This window comes from Odocoileus virginianus, unplaced genomic scaffold (genome assembly GCF_023699985.2).
Source record: "Odocoileus virginianus isolate 20LAN1187 ecotype Illinois unplaced genomic scaffold, Ovbor_1.2 Unplaced_Contig_39, whole genome shotgun sequence".
Classification (NCBI taxonomy): Eukaryota; Metazoa; Chordata; class Mammalia; order Artiodactyla; family Cervidae; genus Odocoileus; species Odocoileus virginianus.
The window spans coordinates 285,588-310,040 of NW_027224356.1; the positions used below are offsets into that span (position 1 = coordinate 285,588).

Here is a 24,453-nt window from a genome sequence, read left to right on the forward strand (position 1 = left end):
AAAGAACATTATCATAAGGTGTGAGGTATGTCAGAAAAATAACCCAAAGACTGAAAAGCTAGCAAAATCTGGGTTACAACAAAGTTGAAAGTATCCTGGAGAGGACTAGGAAGTTGATTTTACTCATATGCCAAAAGCTAACAGATATTCTTGTTTACAATTTTGGGTGGATACATTTACTGGATGGATTGAGGCTTTTCCATGTCCAAGTCATAGTGAACAAGCTAAGGAGGTTATAAAGATTTTAATTCATGAAATTATCCCCAGGTTTGGACTGCCACAGAGCCTACAGATTGACAATGGCTCTGCCTTTAAAACTGCTGTAACTCAGGGGGTGTCCAATGCTCTTTGAATAGAGTATCACTTACACTGTTCCTGGAGACCCCAATCCTCAGGAAAGTTTGAAAAAGCTGCTGACATTATCAAAAGACATCTGTGCAAATTAACTCAAGAGACGCAGCACAATTGGATTAAAGTCCTACCCATAGATTAATGAGGGCTTGAACTGCCCCCCAAAGGAGGGACTGTCCCCCTTTGAATGTATTTATGGAAGGCCTTTCTTGCACACAGACACTGTTATAGACCCTGAAGCCTTGGAATTAACTAGTTGTATAACTCAGCTCTCAGGTTTTCAACAGGCATTAACAGAACTCCCAGAGAAGACTCCTGACCCAGACTCTGAGTCAAGCAAGCCTCTATTTGAGCCAGGAACAGCGGTCCTCATAAAAACATTGGGGCCTTAGGGGCCCATCCCTCAAGCCCCTCTGGGAAGGCCTTACCACGTTATTCTTTCTTCTCCCACAGCTGTCAAAGTGCCAGGAATTGATTCGTGGGTACATCACACTCGAGTTAAGAGGTGGCACCCTGACCAGAACTAAGTGACTTCATTTTATGTCTTTACTTTCTATGCTCTGGCTTGGTACTTTTCAGATGGACCTGGTAATCTATGTGAGCCTATTTATGCTGACTCCAAAAATTCTGAGTCTGCCATTTGATCCTCAAGACAATGCCTTCATGTCCTGGGCTCACTCCTATGTAGTGATAGGGTAACAGGCAGGAAGGCCAGGGGTCTCCAAATGGAAAAAAGAAGCTGCAGGTGCCAGACATTTTTATCTCTCTTAAGCGGCAGGAAGAAACAAACCAGCGATATGTCTTTCCTTCTCTATACAAATTTAAAAGAGGTTTCTCTTAAAGTGCTGTGTTGCCATGACACCTGGTCTCACCTGAAGCTAACTACTCTCAAACCTTGAGTTGACCAATACGTTTCTTTTTCGTATGGAAATGTTGTCTTAAGCTATGTTAATGAACCCCAGACTCTATCTTCAAGTTGGTTCCGCCAAATGGCCTAATTTACTTACTCAGGTATTGTTCCCCTAATCTATGTAAATGAAACTATTTGTTGGTATTCTGCCCTTCTACAAGATTCAAGTCAATCGTTTTATGGCCAGGGATGAATTATCTGGTGTCATTCTAAATTTTATGACATCCTTTTCATTAACAGACTGTGAGTGACTATATAACAGACAGCTAAAGACTAGGAGGGGGGTATTCTTTTGCCCTCTTCTGATGCCTATGTCAGAAGCTTTCTCTATCTCCTTTATACTTTAATAAAACTTTATAACACAAAAGCTCTGAGCGATCCAGCCTCGTCTCTGGCCCCGGATTGAATTCGTCTCCTCCGGAGGCCAAGAATCCCTCGTCTAATCGTTCAGCAACAACGTTTCAGTAGCATTTCACAATCAGTCTAACAGCTGGGTCTGTGGAGCACCCCCCTCCTCATCAGTGGAAGGCTTCCCATGGTGGACATCTCTACTTTAATAAAATACTTTCTCCAAGTCTGCAAATGTCTTTGACAACAATAATATGTGATGTCTCTTCTTCATCTGAAGACATCTAAGAACCCTAAAATGGACGAGTGCAACACATTGTACTTTAACTCTGGATATAATGTGACTTTTAATTTTGATTATACATTGTCTTGGTTCAATGACGAGTTTACTACATATAAGGCAAATCGGTCTAGATCTAATGGTTTTTTACCTGACATCTATCAAATATGGAATGAGGTTATATGGTTAACTCCTGAAAAAGGACACCTAATATCTACTGCCCCTATATGCTGGGAACAAATAGAGCCATCCCCAGATGTTAGTCTGCAACTTAATTATAGTGATTCAAAACACTTGGGATTTTTGCCTCAGGAAATATGGAATATAATCATTCCTTTATTTTCCAACCCAAATTCAGGTCCTCCCTTATTCTGGCCAGGCACTGATTGAGACTGGATATCTCAGTCACGCTGGCTTTCTTCAACTGGGACTTATTCAATATGTGGCTCTTACCTATGGGCATGGCTTCCCCCTGGTTACATAGGGAGATGCATCCTAGGTCCAGCCTTTACTCACGGCTTTATATTTTCAGAGCATCCAGAAAAGCCTGCTACTTTACCCCACCTTAAAACCCGGTGGGCAATGTCTGTATTTCACTGGTAAGATTATTTGTCTGCACTGTTCGTTCCCTCTTTGCGAATTACAGATGTTATGCTATGAGTGGATGCTTTGACTAATTTTACTCAACAGGCATTACAAGATTCTCAAAAAGCTATTTCAGCTCTTAATGCTGAACAAGCACACATTAGAAAGGTGGTTTTACAAAACAGATTAGCTTTAGCTATTCTGCCAGCTGTGCAACGAGGAACTTGTGCCATTATTTACACCCAACACTGTACTTATATACCTGATACGAGCACTGATGTCACTCATTTTACTGAACGCATGAGCAAGATGATTGGGGTCATGGAGACTCCTGAAGCCTCAGTTGCCTCACTTCAGGAGACGTTAACTAGTTCCCCACTGTGGAAAACTATCTTAATGACAATAATTCTGATTGTTCTGTTTTTGCTGTTTTTTCCCTGCACCGGTAACTACGTAATTGGATTTGTTTCTAGTTGAATGAAGGATTTTAAGTTACGTATGGTTGTCCGATCTCCTATCAGTGACACAGCCTCCTTCAACTTTTACTTGGGTTTCCTGGATCAGCGACCCTCAGTATGAGGGTTAGGAGAATATATTGCCTTAATGATTTATTGACCACACCCCTAAACATCAGGACGTAGTTTTGGAATGAAAATGAAGTCCCTTTCCCTTGGCCACATAATTCTCCAAAAAGAAAAGGGGGGAAAGAGAGAGTCAGTTACTAGGCAGATTGATAAGAAGTCCAGGGTTCCCTAAGGAGAGAGTGGCCTGGAATCCTCAAGGAGGAAGAAAAGACAAACTATTTTTTTGTCCCTCTACATTCCTTAGGATTATATAATGATAATGTATCCTGCTTGAGGACAGTATCTGGAAAAAAACCTTCTGGTTAATCCTGTTGTCTTAATGTGTAATTTATGGCAGTAGGTCTAGTGAGGTGTTTACAAACTTCAGACATTCTTTTGATTCACTGTATTAACTAATTAGGGAGTATATAACTCCATGGCTAACACAAGCAAGGGGGTACACTTTCTGCCCCCTTCCGACGCCTATGTCAGTAGTTTTCTCTATCTCCTTTATACTTTAACAAAACTTTATTACACAAAACCTCTGCACGAACAAGCCTCATCTCTGGGCCCGGATTAAATTCTCCTCTGGAGGCCAAGAATCCCGGCATTTTTGTGTGGTTCAGCAAATCAGCAACAGTGTTTCATTGTCACCTTGCTTATTTAAATTATATGCAGAGTACATCATGCAAAATGCCCAACTGGATGAAGCACAAGCTGAAATCACGATTGCTGGGAGAAATATCAATAACCTCAGATATGCAGAAGACACCACCCTCATGGCAGAAAGTGAAGAGGAACTAAAGAGTCACTTGATGAAAGTGAAAGAGGAGAGTGAAACATCAGGCTTAAACTCCACATTCAGAAAATGAAGATCATGGCATTTGGTCCCATCACTTCACAGCAAATTGATGGGGAAACAGTGGAAATAGTAAGAGACTTTATTTTTGGGGGTTCCAAAATCAATGCAGATAATGACTGCAGCCATGAAATTAAAAGATGCTTGCTCGTTGAAAGAAAAGTTATGACAAAACTAGACAAAATTTGTAAAAGAAGAGACATTACTTGGCTGAAAAAGTTCAGTATAATCAAAGCTATGATTTTTCCAGTTGTTGTGTATGGATGTGACAATGGTGAGTGATGAAGAATTGATGCTTTTGAACTGTGATGTTGGACAAGACTCTTGAGAATCCATTGGACTACAAGGAGATCCAACCAATCAATGCTAAAGGAAATCAATTGTGAATATTTATTGGAAGGACCAATGCTGAATTTGAAACTCTAATACTTTGACCAACTGATGTGAATAACTTACTCATTGGGAAAGACCCTATTACTGGGAAAGTTTGAAGGCCAGAGGAGAAGAGGAGTACAGAGGATGAGATGGTTGGATGGCATCACCGACTCAATGCACATGAGTTTGAACAAGCTCCAGGAGTTGGTGAAGGACAGGGAGCCTGGTGTGCTATAGTCCATGGGGTTGCAAAGAGTTGGACATGACTGAGAGACTGAACTGAACTGAACATACCCCGTAGCAAATGCTGTTTGTAATTGATGTGTTTCTTCAGCAAGACTGGGTCTCCCCAATGCCCCAACACATATCCCCATCCAAGTCTTCACTCAGGCACAGAAGTCAGTTCCTAGCATTCACAAGGCATTCTGTGAGTTCTGATTGCAGGGGAACCTCCATTTTAGTCTACCTAATGGAATAAAGGACACATTTATCTTCCTGTCTCAAACAACTCCAAAGTAGACAAGATAAATGAAAGAGCAGTTTCTTACATCAAACATCAGGCAACAGAGAATGGATTCCTGAGCTGGTGGGCAAGCATGGTGAGTTCTACAATTGCCCCAACTCTAGAAATATTTTCCAACACATCGATGGAAGTGGTATCTCGGCAGAGACAAATGGTCTCCCCAAGAAGAGAGATTTGAGACTCTAGATAGTTAGAGTTCACAGGAGAGAGCTACACACAGAGATCTGTGGCAGTGTACAGGGTGTATCCCTCCAGTTTTCATCAAGGAGTTGAAAGCACTGGTCAGTATTATAGGGAGCAATCCTTGAGTCTCAAATTGAGCCGGGTCTAATTGTGTCCCCACCCACCAGCCTGCAAATTACTCATAATTCCCATGACACCATTATGGCCCTGAAGACAATATTGCCTTGATAGTAGGGAATAGTAAACCTGGTCTAAAGGCTGGTGTCATCTCAGCTTAAAAAAAACTGAACAGCAAACCTTCAAAAAGTACAATCGTTTCCAAGAAATTATCAGTGTTTGCAAACAGTGCCAGGAGTAATTTTAAAAAATAATAAAAAAAATATCCAGCATCCAAAGGGTAAAAATGACTCTATCCAATATCCAATTTAAAATTTCCATATGAATTGTGAAAGTATTTGTCCTAGGTCAATCACAATATTGTAAAGTAATTATCTTCTAATTAAGATAAATAAATACATTTAAAAAGAAAAAAATCTGATGTGCAAAGAAGCAAGAAAATATCCATAATGAGAGAAAAATCAATTTGTAAAAACACAGTTAAAATATACATTACATCATTAGCAGGAAAAGTCATTAAAATGCTTACTAGAAAATAATCCTAATATTCATGAAGCTGAAGAATATTCAGTATGTTAAATAGAGACATGGAAAATAGGAATGAAAAGTCTTTGGGAAAAAATCAATTGTTCATCACAGAGATTTGTAGCAAAATATATGTAAAATATATGTAAAGAATACTAAAAAGTATGCAAATGGAATCCCACAGGAAGTGAAAGGAGAATAGAGAAAAGAACTTCATAATTACTGGCTTAATATTTTGCAGTTATGATGAAATTTTAAACCCATTCACACAGAAGCTCACTTAATTCAAGGACAAGAAATTTGACAATTATTCAAAGGCACATCATAATTCATTGTTTAAAACAATCAACCAAAGAAATGTAACCAGAAGGAAAAACAGATGCAGTAGAACAGAAAAATGGGAATGACAGCAGATTAGGCATAGGAAACAATGTTAGCCAGAGGACACTGGCACCACATCTTAGAGTGCTGAGAGAAATATAATTGACTCAGAATTATATACCCAAGAAAAATACATATGAAAAACAAGATAAAATACTTTCTCAGACATACAACAATATTGCATCACCGCCAACACACCAATGTAATAAATGTTTTATGAAAGGTCTCAAGTCAGAAGGAATTTAAAAGGAAGTGGAAATCTGGATCTCCAGGGGAATGAACAGTACCCAAAATGATAAACATGCAATATGTATTAAAAGGTAAACGCAGGGACTTCCTTGCTGGTCTAATGGTTAAGGAACTGCTTTGCAATGCAGGGGATGCTGGTTTGTTCCTTTGCCAGAGAACTAAGATCTCACATGCCACTGAGTAACTAAGCCTGCATATCTCAAATAGAGTTTGCATGCTGCAAGTACTGAGCTTGCCCTCCTTAAATAGAGTGTCCCTACTACAAGGAAGACCTGCATGCCACATTAAGACCCAACACAGCCCAAGAAATTACAAATAAATACATAATTTGACAATTATTGATTATTATCATAATTAATAATGATAGATTGGCAAGTTAAAGATGCATACCATGGATCTTAAAACTATTTAAGAAAACAGTTATTGTTAATAAGTGACAAAGGATATAAAAGGGAATCACAAAAACTACTCAGTCACAAAGAAGTCAGGGATAAAGAGAGAAATGGAAAGAAAGAACATGGGACAAATTGAAGATAAAGAGCAAGATGATAGAATTAAACCCAACTAGAGTTAACCCTTCAGATGTGAACCCAGACTGAAGATATAACCCAGAGCCCAGACGACAGCAGATCCCCATACACTGCACTTTGCTGCTGAAACGGAGCCTGCCAGTCTCCAGGGCTCCATGTGCCTGGGCACAGAAGAGCCCTAAAGGTTTATAGGGGACAGTAAATTAGAAGACTTCAATCATACAAAGTATAAGCTCTGTTTATAAAGAAATTACATTAGAAATCAATGTTTACTGGACAGAAGAAGAACTAGGTGATAGCATAATGCAGACGTTCCCTCTTTTACTACTCTCATTCTTCTCCGGAGGGAGCAGATAAATTGACAGGACTTACGTCTCATCAATACTAGACATATTTGACTTGGGATACATGTTTGATTTCAAGGTTCAGTCTCTGCTCTCTTTTCCTCTCTTTCTCATGCTGGGCAACAGGGACTGCTCCCCTAAACCACCGCTCAATCACTACAAACAAATCCGGATGATATTTGTCAAGTCTTTCACATACACCGGTGAAAATTTGTTTCCTCCTGTTTTGCACCTCTGGATCTTTTCAACCAACCTTGTCTCTTGTCCCACATCCTGGGATCCTTGTCCTCTCTCACTTGCAGTGATATTCCCATACACAGGGCTTCAATTATACCCAAGGGAATTCCCGCTCAGAGTGGCCATAATACATGGAAAAAGAGGAAGAACAGGCAGCTCCTTACTCTCCTCTCTTGTTCCTTAACTACATACATTCACGGAAAACCTGTGTAGTAAGTCTGTTACATACAGACCTTCAGGTTGAAAACTTTCAAGCATGTAAAAGTGTATTTTCATGAACAACCACATCAGTTAGTTCACAGATCTGACACGCATCGGGCACATCCCAGAGAAGTGGGTGTGCTTTTGTGTACTTTATTGTACAGAAGTGCATGGAGTAAAATAGTGCAGTATTTTCATTTCGAGCCTACGCTATCTGGACAGAAGCATAAATGCAGTGGTGATGTAGATGGTACTACTACTCTACTTTTAAAGTGTGCTTAGTTGCTCAGCTGTATCTGACTTTTGCAACCTATGGACTGTAGTCTACCAGGCTCCTCTTGCCATGGGGATTCTCCAGACAAGAATACTGAAGTGGGTTTCTATGCCCTATCCAGGTACTGTTTGTTTTATTGTTTGTGTTTTTTTTTTTTTTTTTTTAAATTTATTTTTTTAATTTTTATTAGTTGGAGGCTAATTACTTTACATCATTACAGTAGTTTTTGTTATACATGTTTGTTTTTTACATATTTTTTTGTATGAAAAATGTCATAAAGCTATTAAACTACAGTAATATATAGCCAATTGTCTTAGTTGGCTACCTAAGTAACTTTGCTGGACTTATGAAGAAATTGGGATTTTTGAACACCCTTTTGAAATGTAACTTGTTCATATACAGGGGACTTACTGTTCTGCTAAGACCTCTGGATGCAAAAGTGAATGCATCTCCTCCACGTCCAAGGAAGTAACAGTCTTGGTTGGGATTTTAGAGGAAACATGAGATCTCCATACTTCTAGCTATCTCAGTCATTCAGAAGGCCTTGATCAGGACAAACAAATACTAAAGTAGAAATAGTCATTGTGTTTCTACCCACTTCTAGAAAGTATTGCTAAGTCCTCAGTACTGGATCTTTCAATGCTGGCGGACTAGATGGAGAAGAGGTGTGAACAGAAATAAGGGAGTTGAGACAGGTAGGTCAGAATGTGGGGTAACAAAGACAATGTATTTAGAAGCTGAAGAATTGAGAGATATTTGGGACCTGAGTTGGAAAAGCAGTTTTCAAAACAAATTGGGTCATGTGGTAAGCATAATTCTCACTTCAGCAATTAGACGATCACAACTGACCAGTCTGCCTCTTTATTCTGGAGCACAGTTCAGATCCATCTAGCTGTTTCTCATTGCTTCTCCTTCCTCCTGGCTCCCACACTGTGCCCAGCCATTCAGCCTCATCCATTAGAAATGGCTTGTTCTTTAAGGCAGGTGCTTGTGGCTACCTACACAATGATCTATTCTCTGTTTCTCTTTCAAAACTGAAAATAGTTTGTTATATAGGTATGATCCCAGTAGCTACAGGGACTGCATTTCCTGCCCACCCATGCTCTTGGTCATGACAGGTGACTTTGAGATGCAATCAGATATAGAAGAGAGATTTCTTGGAAGACTGCTTTCAAGGAGCTGATTTAGTTGAGAGATGAGTCCCTTCCCTACCCCACCTCTTTCCTAACTGTTGTCTTGATTTTATTTGTGATGGCTGGATCTCCTGTAGTTATATTGGACAATCATGTAACCTTGGAGATGGATACCACCCAAGCTGTAGCTGGCCGACCTCCAGCTTTGTTTCAGTGGGAGAGAAAAATCAAGTTTATCTTGCTAAACTTATGGTTGTTTTAGTTTTTTTCAATGTGCATCAAAACTTAATCCTGATACTACTATGTGTTTAATAAGATATAGCCTTATTATTTTTTATGTGTGTTTGGTGAATATACTTATATTTTACATTTCTCATATTTTTATTTTACAAATTGATTCATAAACCCCAGGTATACCTAAATTGTATAAATGCAAAATTATGATTACAAGCATGCTTTCCTATAGATTTTGCATTTTTATACTTTCTTATCTTCTTTCCTTTCTTGTTTTCTCCATATTTGTACAGCCTGGGCCATTTCCTCTCTTATAGCCTCATCCATATCCATATCTGCAGGCCAAAACAGACTGAAGCTGTGGGGAGAACCAAAGAAGAATGAATTACGGGGACATGAATGAAGGATGGTGGTCCTTGTTACTCATCATGAGTGTTCTGTAGTAGGATCACATTCCCCTGCCCTTGGTGGTCCCACCACTCTCAGGTTTGCCATGACCATGGAAGATACTTTGGCCAGTGGAATTTGAGTAGAGTTGATAATTCTCTTCCAAATGGAAGTATTATTTTCTGTCCCACAAGCTGGGATGCAGATGTAATAACAGGAGCTGGAATAGTCATTTTAGACCAGAGGTAAGTAGCCCGGGTGAAAGATGTGACAAGAAAAAGTGGGTCCTCAACTCAAGGGTGAGAACTGCACAAACATTATATGAAAGAGAATTGAAATTCTATTGTGCTTAAGCCAATGTTATTTAGGGTTTGATTACAGTAGTTGAACATGTAATCTAACTCTCATAATAGAAAAACTGATATTTGTGTTAGCCTTTTCTTGACACTAGAGTCTGAACGAGACAATATCTACTGATGTATACTTAAAAGTGAGTCAAGTGACAGCCCTGCCCTCTGGAAGCTGTGGTCTAGTGTGGGTTTCAGAAACTCAAGCAAGAACAAAGCCACATGGCAGGACAGTCAAGATGCTGTAGGAACACTTGGGAAGGCAACCTAAATCATTCCTGGTCTCAGGAGGTTGCTTGCAGCAGGGGACAATCCTCTATCAGTCTCCTCATAAATAGACCATGGTGCCAAGTTTCATGTAATAGTGATGCATTTCAAATTCTTTCCAGAGTGTTTTCCCTTTTGATCCAGTGCTGAGGATATGCATTTGAGACCTGGTTGGGGAAGACTGCAAATGCCCCAGGGCAACTAAGTTGGTGGGCCACAACTACTGAGCCCGAGTCCCCTAGAGCCTGTGATCTGCTCAAGAAAAATACAGGATTGAAAACCAGTGTACTGCAATTACAGAGTAACTCCTGCTTGCTGCAAACAGAGAAGGCCTGAGCAGAAATGAAGACATAGGGCAGCCAAAAAAAAAATTCTCCCAGAGAAACCAGTGTGGACTCAGGTGAAACAGGACATAACAAAGGATAAAAGCAATCTGTGCTTGATTTCATGCAAGTCGTGTAGTGGGAAGCTATAGTCCGTTTTCATGGTGAACTTGGAACATAAATTGTGCCTCAAACATGCCCATGCCCAAGGCTAGGGAGCTGGGATTTCACTCTCCTACTAGCACCTCCATCTCATCCTGCAACTACACCCAGCTGGTGTCTCCAAGCCCTTGTATTAGGTCCTCAAAAAACAAATGAAAGGTGACACTAGAAGCAAAAGACACCAAAACTCAGGAAAATGCAATCTCTGATCATGTCTGGGTGTCTGCACCCACTCTGCCATCTCCAGCATCATATCTGGAATCCTGCGTGTCTAAAGAATCCCATGGGTCTCTACAGATAATCTTTTTTTTTTTCTAAATTGAGCTTTTAATTTATATGGGAGTATAGTGTATTTACAGTATTGTATTAATATTAGTTGTATAGAAATTAATTCCCTTATACATACACATGTATCCATTCTTTTTTAGATTCGTTTCCCATACAGGATATTACAGACTATTGAGCAGAATTCCTGTGATATACAGTAAGTCTTTGTTGATTATCTATTAAATATAGTAGTATACAATGAAAAGATGCTCAACATCACTCATTACCAGCGAAATGCAAATCAAACCTCAATGAGGTACCATTACACGTCAGTCAGGATGGCTGTTATCCAAACGTCTAAAAGCAATAAATGCTGAAGAAGGTGTGGAGAAAAGGGAACCCTCTTACACTGTTGGTGGGAATGCAAACTAGTACAGCCACTATGGAGAACAATGTGGAGATTCCTTTAAAAACTGGAAATAGAACTGCCATGTGACCCAGCAATCCCACTTCTGGTCATACACACTGAGGAAACCAGATCTGAAAGGGACACGTGTACCCCAAAGTTCATCACAGAACTGTTTATAATAGCCAGGACATGGAAGCAACCTAGATGCCCATGACCAGACAAATGGATAAGAAAGCTGTGGTACATATACACAATGGAATATTACTCAGCCATTATAAAGAATTCATTTGAATCAGTTCTAATGACATGGATGAAACTGGAGCCCATTGTACAGAGTGAAGTAAGCCGGAAAGAAAAACACCAATACAGTATACTAATGCATATATATGAAATTTAGAAAGATGGTGATGATGACCTTATATGCAAGACAGAAAAAGAGACACAGATGTGTAAAACAGACTTTTGGACTCTATGGGAGAAGGCGAAGGTGGTGTGATCTGAGAAAACAGCATTGAAACATGTATATTATCAAGTGTGAAACAGATTGCCAGTCCAGGTTGGATGCATGAGGTGAGTGCTCGGGGCTGGTGCACTGGGAAGACCGAAAGGGACGGGATGGGGAAGGGAGGTGGGAGTGGGGTTCACGATGGAGAACACATGTAAATCCATGGCTGATTCATGTCAATGTATGGCAAAAACCACTACAATTATTGTAAAGTAATTAGCCTCCAACTAATAAAAATAATTGGGAAAAATAAATATAGTAGTATACATATATTAATCTCAAATTCTCAATTTATCCCTCTCCCACCTTGCCACTGTGATAACTCTAATTACTGTTTTGACCGAGGGAAGTGTCTAGACACTTATTGGATCAGAGTCTGTTCTTGTGAGAGTGCAGTGCCCAGGGAAAGCAAACTTGAGAGAGACTCATTTGAGATGATGCTAAATGATGAGAAGGACTCGGCCATGCAAAAAGCTGGGAGAAAACCATTCCAGATGTGGGAAGTAGCCACTGCTAAGAACCAAGGTAACCAAGCTTAATAAACGGTGACCCTTCCACTGCCAACCATCCTTCCATGCTTGGAACATGGACTACAGGTCAACCACCATGGCTTCATCCCATACTTCACTTGTGAGTTAGCAGCAATGAGCCATATCAACCTTTCCTAAAAGGAAGAACCTGGGTCTATCACAAGGCTGAATTGGCTCTGGAATCAGGGACATGTACACAAACTGGTTATCACCAGGAGCATCAGATGCCAGGGACACCACCAATGCCTTGACAATCTCCATGTACTTGTTCTCAGGAGTAGAAACTCCAAGGAACTGATAGAGCAAAGAAACAAGTAATCACTCTTTTTCGTCTTGCCCTGTGTGATTCCCATGGACCTTTGACCACACTGCTCTCTGCCTAAAAACTCTTTCCTCTTTTCTTTCCTCAAAGGTGGCTTGTGAATAACATCAGCCCCTGACTCTGAAGCCTGGTGGCTGAATCTCAACACACAATCAGCTGGGACCAGAAATGTCCAGCCTTGTCCTGTGTTTCTGTCCTTTTTCTCCAACCAGATTCATAAAGCAAAGTCCCTGAAAAACATAAATGTGATTGTAATCTACTCAAGGCCTTTGAAGCTCCAAGGTCTTTTGGAGCATCAAGGAGGGAACACATCCCCTTCATCCAGGCTAGTCTCAAACCCCAACTTCGCTCAGCCAGGGGTTCCCTGAGGAAACATAAGACACTTATCTAAGTTGTCAGAAGGCTGAGAAGAGAGTGCTTCTCGCTGTGAATGCAGGTTCATATTACTCAGGCAGCCAAGCGTCTGTGTTGTGTGAATGAGGAGCAGGTGCTCTTTGGATTCTAAGTTGGGAGGAGGTCAGTCACCACCTGCACCACCTGCACATGCAATATCAAGGTGGTGGACAGTTGAGTTCCCAGTAAAGACATCCTTGACTTACATCAGGTCTTACTCTTCTTGCTACGTTCACACATGTGGTGGGGGAAGGGAAGGAGGAAGAGGGAGAATAAGAGAGAAAAAGAGGGAGAGGCATAATCCCATCATGAGGGACCACCATCAAAACCCCATGTCAACCTGGGTACCTCCCAAAGACCCTACTTCATATTTTCATCACATTGGGGGTCAAGGGTGGACAAAATTCAATACATAGCAGCTCTGCAGATCTGTTTCTAAATCAAGACGGACCCTCATTTCATTCTCTCTTTTACTCTGTATTCATTTTTTCTGAAGTATTTTAGGGATGAGATGAACATTTCACAAAATGTACACAATGAGTATTTGGGGTAACATGATAGGATGTTAAAAATTGCTCTTTTGTTCCCAATAAAGTGAACATATTTTATCTAGTCCATATGCAAACTTCCCTGACTCTCAATAAGCATTTGTCTTTTCAAAGTTTATTGAAAGAATGTACTTTTTTTCGCACTTGGTTGTTCTCCTTTAAGACAATAGGACTGCTCCTCTCCCAATTTTAATGCCATTTACTTGTTCAGAAACTGGTAGGAAGCAGGGTGGTTGTCTTACAGAATGTTCCACTATTGGGTTTAGAACAGGAGTTCACAATACCAGCACAGTGGGCCAGGACCAGTACCAGTCCTTGGTCTACTAAGAACCAGACCTCCACAGCAGGAGTTGAGCTGCAGGCCAGTGAGTGAGGCTTCATCTGTATTATAGTTGATCCCCATCAGTCTCTCATCACCCTGAGAAGGGAGAGTCTAGCTTGTTTTCCTGGAACTGTTTGTAGTTATATAACATATGCTTAATAGATAAAAAAGTAGCATACATATTGATGATTATTCCCTTTCACAGTGCTCAGAATGGTGAGTTGGTGCCCTAGCAGTCTATCACAGTGACAAATTAGATGTTGCCTATTAACATTTGGACACATTAGACCAGCTTAAAATTAAATATTAGAACACTCTGATCATGGGATCCGGCCCCATCCTTCAAGGAAAATAGAAGGAGAAAAGGTAGAAGAAGAGACAAGTTTCTTCATCTTATATCTAAAACCACTGTGAATGGTGACTGCAGCCATGAAATCAGAAGATGATTGCTTCTTGGCAGGAAAGCTATGACAAACATAAACAGTGTGTTGAGAAGCAGAAACATCATTCTGCCCAACAAACTGGTAGAAGTTTGGCCTTTTTATTTGGATTCCTAAACTTTTTGTACAGTCCCCACTGGTCTTTAAAGTCCCTCGCCTTCCTGTCATTCAAGATTCCCAAGATTATTTTGTGCATTTCTTGACATAGTCCTGAAATCAGCCATCTCTTAAAGATCATCTGATGGGAAATATATTTAGAAGCTACATGTGAGACCTCAGAACAGTCACTGTTATCAAGTTGTCTTGTTTCTAGGCTCTACATTCGTCACAGGAGGAAGTATACATTTTCTTTAGAAAATAAAATAAAGAGGAGTATAATTCATTGGTACAAACATATGCTTTCAGTTCAAGATTTAAGACAGCAGGGTTTTCATTAAACTTGTTATGTGTGAAACTCTTTTTTCAGCCACTGAAAGGCTTACATCAGAGCATTAGTTTTAATTATTGTCTTGCTTTTAGCTAATAATGTACATATGATTCTGTCACAATAAGAGAAACAATATCAGGAAGAATAAGTTGTTGAATTTTTGCTAGCCACAGCTGCGATGGCAGTGCAGAAGTGTGGCGGCTGCAAGGGCACAGCAGAAACGCGTTGGAGAGGAGCTTCCACAAATCCAAGGTTAGGGGTGGACTGCCAAGAGAAGCTACACTACTTCCAAGGTAAGGAGCAGCGGCTGCGCTTTTCTGGAGCAGCCGTGAAGAGGGACCCCACGTCCAAGGTAAGAAAAACCCAAGGAAGATGGTAGGCACTGAGAGAGGGCATCGGAGGGCAGACAGACTGAAACCACAGTCACAGACAACTAGCCAATCTGATCACACGGACCACAGTCTTGTCTAACTCAATGAAACTAAGCCATGTCGTGTGGGGCACCCAAGACAGATGGGTCATGGTGGAGAGGTCTGACAGAATGTGGTCCACTGGAGGAAATGGCAAACCACTTCAGTATTGCCTTGAGAACCCCATGAGCAGTATGATAAAGGAAAAAGAAATGACAGTAAAAGATGAACTCCCAGATTGGTAGGTGCCCTATAAGCTGCTGGAGATCAGGGGAGACATAACTCCAGAAAGAATGAAGGGATGGAGCCAAAGCAAAGACAACACCCAGTTGTGGATGGGACTGGTGATACAAGGAAGATTTGATGCTGTAGAGAACAATATTGCTTAGAAACCTGGATTGTTAGGTCCATGAATTGAGGCAAATTGGAAGCAATCAAACAGGAGATGACAAGAGTGAACATCAACATTCTAGGAATCAGTGAACTAAGATGGACTGGAATGGGTGAATTTCACTCAGATGACCACTATATCTACTACTGCAGGCAGGAATTACTTAGAAGAAATGGAGTAGCCATCATAGTCAACAAAAGAGTCTGAAATGCAGTACTTGGATGCAATCTCAAAATGATAGAATGATCTCTGTTTGTTTCCAAGGCAAACCATTCAATATCACAGTAATCCAAGTCTATGTTCTGACCAGTAACACTGAAGAAAATGAAGTTGGACAGTTCTATGAAGACTTATAAGACCGTCTAGTACTAACACCCAAAAAAGATGTCCTTTTCATTATAGGGGGCTGGAATGCAAAAGTAGGACATCAAGAAACACCTGGAGTAACACACAAATTTGGCCTTGGAGTACAGAAATGAAGCAGGGCAAAGACTAATAGAGTTTTGCCAAGGGGACACACTAGTCATAGCAAACACCCTCTTCCAGCAACACAAGAGAAGGCTCTACACATGGACATCACTAGATGGTCAACACCTGAAATCAGATTGATTATATTCTTTGCAGCCAAAGATGGAGAAGCTCTATACAGTCAGCAAAAACAAGACCAGGAGATGACAGTGGCTCAGATCATGAACTCCTTAAGGGAGATTGTTCCTTCTGAGAAGAAGGCAATGGCAACCCACTACAATACTTTTGCCTGGAAAATCCCAAGGATGGAGGAGCCTGGTAAGCTGCAGTCCATGGGGTCGCTAAGAGTCAGACATGACTGAGAGACTTCACTTTCAATTTTCACTTTCCTGAATTGGTGAAGGAAATGGCAGCCCACTCCAGTGTTCTTGCATGGAGAATCCCAGGGAAGGGGGAGCCTGGTGGGCTGCTGTCTATGGGGTTGCACAGACTCAGACACAACTGAAGCAACACAGCAGCAGCAGAAGCAGAAGCAGAGGTTCCTTCTGAACTAAGTGAGTCACTCAGTTACAGATGAAGAGTGAACCATCTCTGATCAGAAGGTAGAACAAACTGCAAAGCAATTGTGAATCCCCAGGCAGAGGAATTCAGTTTCCACAGATGCAAGAATCACAGCCGTAAAAAGTTACCTGAACCCGTATTCTGTGTAAGGCCATAAGAATCTAACACATTGGTTACTGTTTTTAGATTAGAAAAAAGGCTTATTTTGTCTTCAAGAATGCCCATGCTGACCTGAGAGATAGGCAAAGAGTAAATACATGTCAAAATAAAGGGTCACCTGTGTGGTGTTGATTGAATGTTGTCTGAGTTTAGAGGGAGTGGCTGGGGTTGATCAAGAAGGACCTACTGAAGAAGGGGGTGCTAAGGCTGGGTTTGAAGAGACTACAGTGTTTCTCAAATGAAGGCACCAGAACTTCCCTGGATGTTCAGCGGTCCTGGATTTTCAGTGGTTATGACACTGCACTTCCAATGCAGGAGGTACCACTTCAATATCCCGTTATTAAATCAGTATCTTGCATACCATGTAGCACACACACACACACACACACAATCAAAAGCAAGCACCTCTGTGATCAAAGGCTGTGAGCTCCACAGTGGTTGGAAAGTGATCTCAAGAGATATGTGACACCCAGAGGGAGGCATCAGTGTGGGAATAGAGGGTAGCCAGTTCTGCACTAACCCACTCCCTCCTTTTCTCTGTAGATGCTCTATGTGGGTAACATCACCATTGGAACACCCCCTCAGGAATTCCAGGTTATCTTTGACACAGGCTCATCTGACTTGTGGGTACCCTCCCTCTTTTGCACCAGCCCAACCTGTTGTGAGTACAGACAACCCATACACGGACCATCCTTCACTTGCCCTGCCAGCCTGTTTTGCACCCTTGGCCCTGATGATACACACCTCTTGTGTCTGCAGCTACACAAGTTAGGTTCAGACATCTTGAGTCATCCACCTTCTGGTCTACCCAAGAGACCTTCAGCATCACATATGGATCTGGGAGCATGAAGGGATTACTTGCTTATGACACCATTCCGGTAATTTGTAAACAGAAGCTGAGTCAGGACTGGCTATGGAGTGACCACTGCTTGCAAAACAGATGCAGGACCATCTGGCAGGACCCTTCCTAGCCTAACTCCTGTAGATATTGGCCATCTTACCCACAGGATCCTGTCCCTGGGGAGGCAGTGCTTGTGGTGACACACGAGCACACAGATTAGCTAACCCAGAGAGTGGCTTGAGGTGTGGACTTGCGGCTTCTCTGCCCATGATCAGTTCAAGGTTCATTTTGCTGGGAGTGAGAATAGGGGACAAAAACACCCAATTTTATATTCACAGATTGTTCTAGCTCTTTTAGGTAATAATTGGTTTAATCCTATGTGGTTTAAGAACACATAGCTGGTGGTCTGATTAGCTCATACGACATATGAGGAAACTGAGGTGCAGACAGCAAGGGCCTTGCTGAGGTCACACATATGGTAAACGATGGAGCTAGGCTGGCTTTTCAGGACTGCAGTTGCTGTGGGGTGTTTGGGGACAGGATAAAACTGATCTAGGGACCCTCAGGTGGCAGTCAAGGGCTTCAGGTATCCAGACTGGGAAACTGGAGGCCAGAGAAGTCAGAGGGCTTGATAAATGAGTTCTCACTCTAGAGGATCCTTGAGAGTCTAATAAAACCTATGGCCTGCCTCCCCAAAGCACTTGAGTATTTACCCTCTCTCTCTTTCTATGTCATACCCACACAAAGACACACATATCCCCAAAAGTGAATTTCCCAGACAGTGATTTCATAGATCACTGTAAGCAAAATTGGCTTTTTGCCTTCTGTCTTCAGGGACAGATGCAGAATCCACAGTACCTTACAGAGAATGCAGTCCATTCCTTGTCATTAGGTCACAGTGATGCCAAAGAGAAGGCTACCTTGCTCTTGGCTCATTTTGCCCACAAGGAGGCACCAATGGGACCTGGCCTGACTGTTGTTGCCCCAGCTGCACAGAAGCCACGAGGCCAATTTGACTCATTCAGGTGGTGTTTTTCAGAGGGGCAGATGTTTTAAAATTCACAGCCTCTCACAAATGGAACCCAAATTCCCCTCCCAGCTTGGTCTAACCATCTGAGGTCCACCAAAGACACAGCCCAGCCTCAATTCTTCCCTGAGGATCTAATGGCAATGCACCCCATCCCAGTCCTAGCCCCACTTCATGTATCTGTAAGTGGGAACACTCTTCTCTCCCACAGACTGGGGACCTTGTAAGTACTGACCAGTCATTCAGTCTAAGCATGGTGGAATACAGGTGTGAGGGTATACCTTCTGATGGCATCTTTGGCTTGAAGTACCCAGACATATCCCTCACTGGAGCCATCCCCATCTTTGACAACCTGAAGAATCAAGGTGCCGTTTCTGAGCCTGTCTTTGCCTTCTACTTGAGCAAGTAAGTCTGAGCTGGACAATCCCTTTCTCCAAATTAGCTGTAAGATGCTTTCAGTTGCACAAAAACTATAGAACACTTAGTAAAGAAGTATTCTGAGAGATAATATAACCCAGGATAACTATAGCCCCAGAGCCACACCTAGCTTCACCACTGGCTTTTATAAATAACATTTTATTGGAACACAACCATGCTCCTGGGTTCAAGACCAGTAACTTGGTCTAGGGGAATGAGTGAGGAGGAAGACCAATGGAAGGCAACAGGAAACAAGTTGGAGGAAAAGGCAATAGGATTTGCTTATGAATTTGATAAGGAAGAAAGGAGAAGGATGGTGGGCAGCTTTCCTTCCTCATTAGTGTTTCACTGTGAGCCCAGGACCTGTACCCAATTTGCAGAAGCCAGTGAAAAATGAAAGTGTGGGACACAAAACAAAAGTGTGGGACCCCTTGTTCATGAAATATTAGGCATTTCAACACAGGTAGAGCAGAGGTGGGGTCCATTCTGAGCGTGGGGCCCATTGGAGAGTAGAGGTCACAGGCCTTTGGAGCCAACTCTGGGTGACCTGACCCCATACACTTAGCACTCACAGGCCTTAATTTTCCTGAAAAATGACAAGCTGGACAAGGAGAAAGCCAAAATGTTTCAGTACACTGTCCTCTGAGGCTGTCTGAGCTCTCAGGTCACAGGAGGTCCAGGGCATCTTCAGAAGATATAGTGGGTGGAGCCCAGCCAGGTGACTCAGCTTCTAACCTTTTCTGTGCCACTCATTATCCAGGAACCGACCTCAGTCTGGTTCTCAATCACTCCTAGACTTGATTTCTGCATCTGTAGATGGGGACCTTATTAGGGTCTTGATGGGTGGAGAAGCAAAGCTCTCAGACAGTGCTGTTGTTACTGTCCTCCAAAGATCCCCTCCTCTCTTCTCTCTACACATGCAGGGCAAAAGGCAGTGTGGTGATGTTTGGTGGGGTGGACCACCGCTAGTACAAGGGAGAGCTCAACTGGGTACCATTGACCCAAGTGGGTGACTGGCGTGTACACATGGACTGGTAAGCCTCTCTCTTTGAGGGTCAGCCCGAGGGATTCTTTCACTACTGTACATGGGCATAGGCAGACACAAACAAATGGATTCTCAGACACATAGTCACACGACACAGACAGACACACAGACACATGGAAAAAAGAAGCAGACACATATAAACGTAAACAGAGACACATAAAAACATGCATAGCTAGTCAAAGACACAGAAGCACACACAGAGACACATACAAACACACATACAAACAAACACACAAGCACATAGATACACAAATGGCCCATCGGTTCATAATCCCCAGGCCTCCTGACCAGGGCTCTAACCAGGGTCCTCACAGGGTCCAGAGAGGTCTGTGCAGCTGAGAGAGTGCTGCATCCACTGCCCTGTGAGGCGGCGAGCATGGTCAGAGGACTCTATCGTGTGGTGAACAGGATCAGGGAGCATTTCACCAGCCTGGACAGCGTTATAAGATGACCAACTTTCTAGGGCTACTTAGAATCAAGGAATTTCTCAGTACAGTTATATGTCAGTTTAAAAACAGGGAAAGTCCTGAGTAAATGGGGAAAACTGGTCTCCTTATAGAGAAGCTACCCAGCAGTGGAGAGAGATTGGCTGCAATCTTTTTTTTTTTTTTCCATTTATTTTTATTAGTTGGAGTCTAATTACGTTACAACATTGCAGTGGTTTTTGTCATACATTGAAATGAATTAGCCATGGATTTACATGTATTCCCCATCCCGGTCCCCCCTCCCACCTCCCCCTCCACCCGATCCCTCTGGGTCTTCCCAGTGCACCAGGCCCAAGCACTTGTCTCATGCATCCAACCTGGGCTGGTGATCTGTTTCACCCTAGATAATGTACATGTTTCAATGCTGTTCTCTTGAAACATCCCACCCTCGCCTTCTCCCACAGAGTCCAAAAGTCTCTTAAGACGTGAAATCAACTAATATAAAAGAAACCCCACCTCTCTGGGCACAGAGTGAGGCAGGGGCTATAACTGAGAAAATCAGAAAGGTGGGATCCAGGAGTTGCCTGAGAACAAGAGGCAATAACTGATAGGATTCTGTGTGATACCCTCAGACAAAAGCTGACCTGTCCTTTGGAGTTTCTGTGGGCTAGTCATGTATTTCTTGGCCAGGTCTCAGAGTCTGAGCTGGTTGTAGGAGCAGTGCTGGGAGACACTCTCTCCTCGAAGAGCCCCTGTCTCCCACCACTGTGAGAATCTGCTGCCCTGCAAATCTCCATCTTCACCCTGTGGTTGACCGGTTATTTGCTCTCCACCAGATACAGCTCTCTGGATGTTTCTCATTCATTATTTTCACAGTCTTCATTCACTCACTAAACAGACAAGCATTGTGCATCCACTTTGTGCCAGGCACTTTAGGGAGGCAATGAGAATAAAACTCGCCCTCACATTTAAGAAGGCAGAAGCACAGATATGACACACACACATAGTGAATTTTGACTTTGGTATATGCTAGACATGAGGAAGGGTCTACAGAGAGTGTCAAGAAGGGAGACTGATAAACACCTGGGGGAAAGACTTCCCTGAAACCATATCAATTAAGCTGGAATCTGGAAGATGAGAAGAAATTTGCTAGTCAAAGGGGAGGGGACTCTTCTAGGAAGAAAGACCAGCTTGAGTCAAGGTACAAAAGATCCTGGTGTATTCAAGTACTGCATTCAAGGATGTCAAGGAAGGTGCCATGTCGAAAGCAAGGGAAAAGATTCAGGGCAAGAGACGAAGGGCTGTTTAGCAGACAGTCGGGAAGGGGGCAGCTCTGGGGAGACTCAGAGTGACCTCGATGCCCGCTTTGTTCCACTGTCTCTCAGCATCTCCATGAAAAGACAGGTTATTGCTTGTTCTGGCGGCTGCGAGGCTCTTGTGGACACCGGGACATCACTGATCCTTGGCCCAAGAAGACTGGTCAATAACATCCAGAAGCTCATCGGTGCCATGCCACGGGTTCCGAGGTGAAGGGTCATGCCCCAGGGTCACTCCCAGTCTCCACATACAACAAGGATCTTCAGGGCCAAACTCTCTCCCTCTCTCTCTAATAGAACTACATTTCATGTTTTGCGGTCAATATCCTGCCCTCTATTATCTTCACCATCAATGGCATCAACTACCCAGTGCCAGCTCGAGCCTACATCCTCAAGGTGAGGGGAGGACCCTGAGGGGTGGTTCTCAAATAGGAACTCGAAATAACCCTTGCACTGATGCTGGGAGGAGGCCACCCTCTGCAGGCCATCTCACACTATTTCAGATGCTGCTGAGCCCTGTGGCTGGGCCAGAACCTCCCACAACACCAACCACTTGATAGTAAAGGCCCGTCTGGGACACTGATCATCCTGAAATAAATGTGGAGACGCCACACCATGCTGGCATGGTGGGAGTCACAACGAGAGAGGAACACTGAGGTCCTCAGTGTTCAAGGAGCTTCAGTTCAAAATGAAACCTCAGATGCATGAACCCGGAAAGTCAGCACTAGCAGTCCCTGAAATAGGCCATGTGACAAGGAGAATGGCTGGGGACAGTCCCAGTGTGCTGTCCCACCATAGGGATTAACACTCTCCCTCCCCTTCTCGCAGTTTTCCTGGTTGGGATGATAAATTACACAGTCAGCCTAGTTCTCGGCCACCATCTTCCCCTTGCTCTGGCCAGGTGTCCCCTTTGTGAGTTGGGGTACCTGACCCCTCTGTGGGGAGGTTGGATGCTAAGGTGAATAAAGGGTGCACAGTGACTGCTCAGCCCCGGCACAGGGTGGAGGCTTCATGTCAGCTCCCTATGGGAGTTCAGAGCTGGCTGATGGGCTCAAAGAAGGCTTTGAGGAAGGGAGGGAATTTCAGAAATTCTAAAACCACAAACTCATGGAGCCGTATGGAGGGTTGCTTGGTTCTAGGTGACACTGCACTGGATTCCATGGAAATGACATCCCAACGTGCTTTGCATTGTGGCACTGCGGACTTACTAGGGGTGATGACGACTACGGGCTGACCGGTGGGGATGGGGAACCAGAGTTCCTTGCCCAACCAAGCCTGGAGTGGCCAAAGAGCGTGAGTGTGGGCTGAAGGAGGCTTCCCAGATTTCCTGAGTTAAGTCTTCAAGAACGTGTTGTGGGCACTGTTATATTTAAGATGGATAACCAACAACGAGTTACTGTGTAGCACAGGGAACCCTGCTCAGTTATATGACAGCCTGGATGGGAGGGGTATCTTCGGGACCAGGATACAGCACTACATACAGTTAAGTCCCTTTACTGTATACCTGAAACCCAGATTATTGTTAATCAGCTATACTTCAATACAAAGTAAAATTTTTTTAATAAAGTATGGATTTTGGGGATGCAGGAGGAGAACCAGCATTCTCTGCTGAGAAAGCAAGGAGCAGGAGTCAGGAGGAAAGAAACAGGGAGTGAAGAGAACCAGGGGCCACTCTTGTTCTTTTCTAAAAATTGTATTGAAGTGTGGCTGATCTTCTGTGTCGCCTTAAGTTCTGCTGCACAGCAATGTGACTCACTTATACACATAGAAAATATATACATTCTTTTTCTTATTCTCTTTCATGTGGTTTATCACTGGATATTGAATAGAGTTCCTTATGCTCTACAGTAGGACTTTGTTTTATATCATTCACTGTTTCCCCAACTCCCCGTCCTCCCTTCCCCTATACCCTTCCTCATGGCAACTGCATGTACTGGCCCTTTTTGGTTGTAGATGAACTCTCATATATCCCCTGTCAATGAGAAAATCCTTTGATACTTATCAAAAGAGGGAAATGAAACCAAGAATTGTGCTGGGTCTGGATATCTGTGGGAGTCGAACATAAGGCCTCAGGCTGACTACTGTGTGTCTCTGACTCCCTCAGGATTCTACAGGCCACTGCCATACCACCTTTTAAGAGAATACAGTGAGTACACCTACAGAGACCTGGATCCTGGTTGACATCTTTCTGAGACTGTATTTCTCAGTGTTTAATAGAGGAAATGACAGGGTTGTCCTGGCACAGGCACTGTAAATGCTTGGAGTGGCACAGGAATCAGTATGGCCACTCCTAACAAACACTCACTCACACTTAGGGCACTCCTGCCCAAGATGCTGGTGAACTGTATTTGGTGGTCTGCACACCCTATTCTCAGTAAAGAATAAAGGGTTTCACTCATAATGGTGCTGAAACAAATGGGTGCCTATGTTTGTGCCTGGGAGGTGTACAATGATCGGGAAGGATCTAGAACAAAGTCTGAATCACAGTTGAGAGGAGAGAACTCCAACTGGCTTCAAAGAATGGGGAGACTCATTGAAATGA

The 24,453-nt window shown here is 42.8% G+C and overlaps 1 pseudogene; it reads left to right on the forward strand.

The window, feature by feature from the left end:
* Positions 1 to 15,029: 15,029 nt before the first annotated feature.
* Positions 15,030 to 24,165, forward strand: LOC110150229 (pregnancy-associated glycoprotein 1-like; annotated as a pseudogene).
* The last annotated feature ends 288 nt before the right edge of the window (positions 24,166 to 24,453 follow it).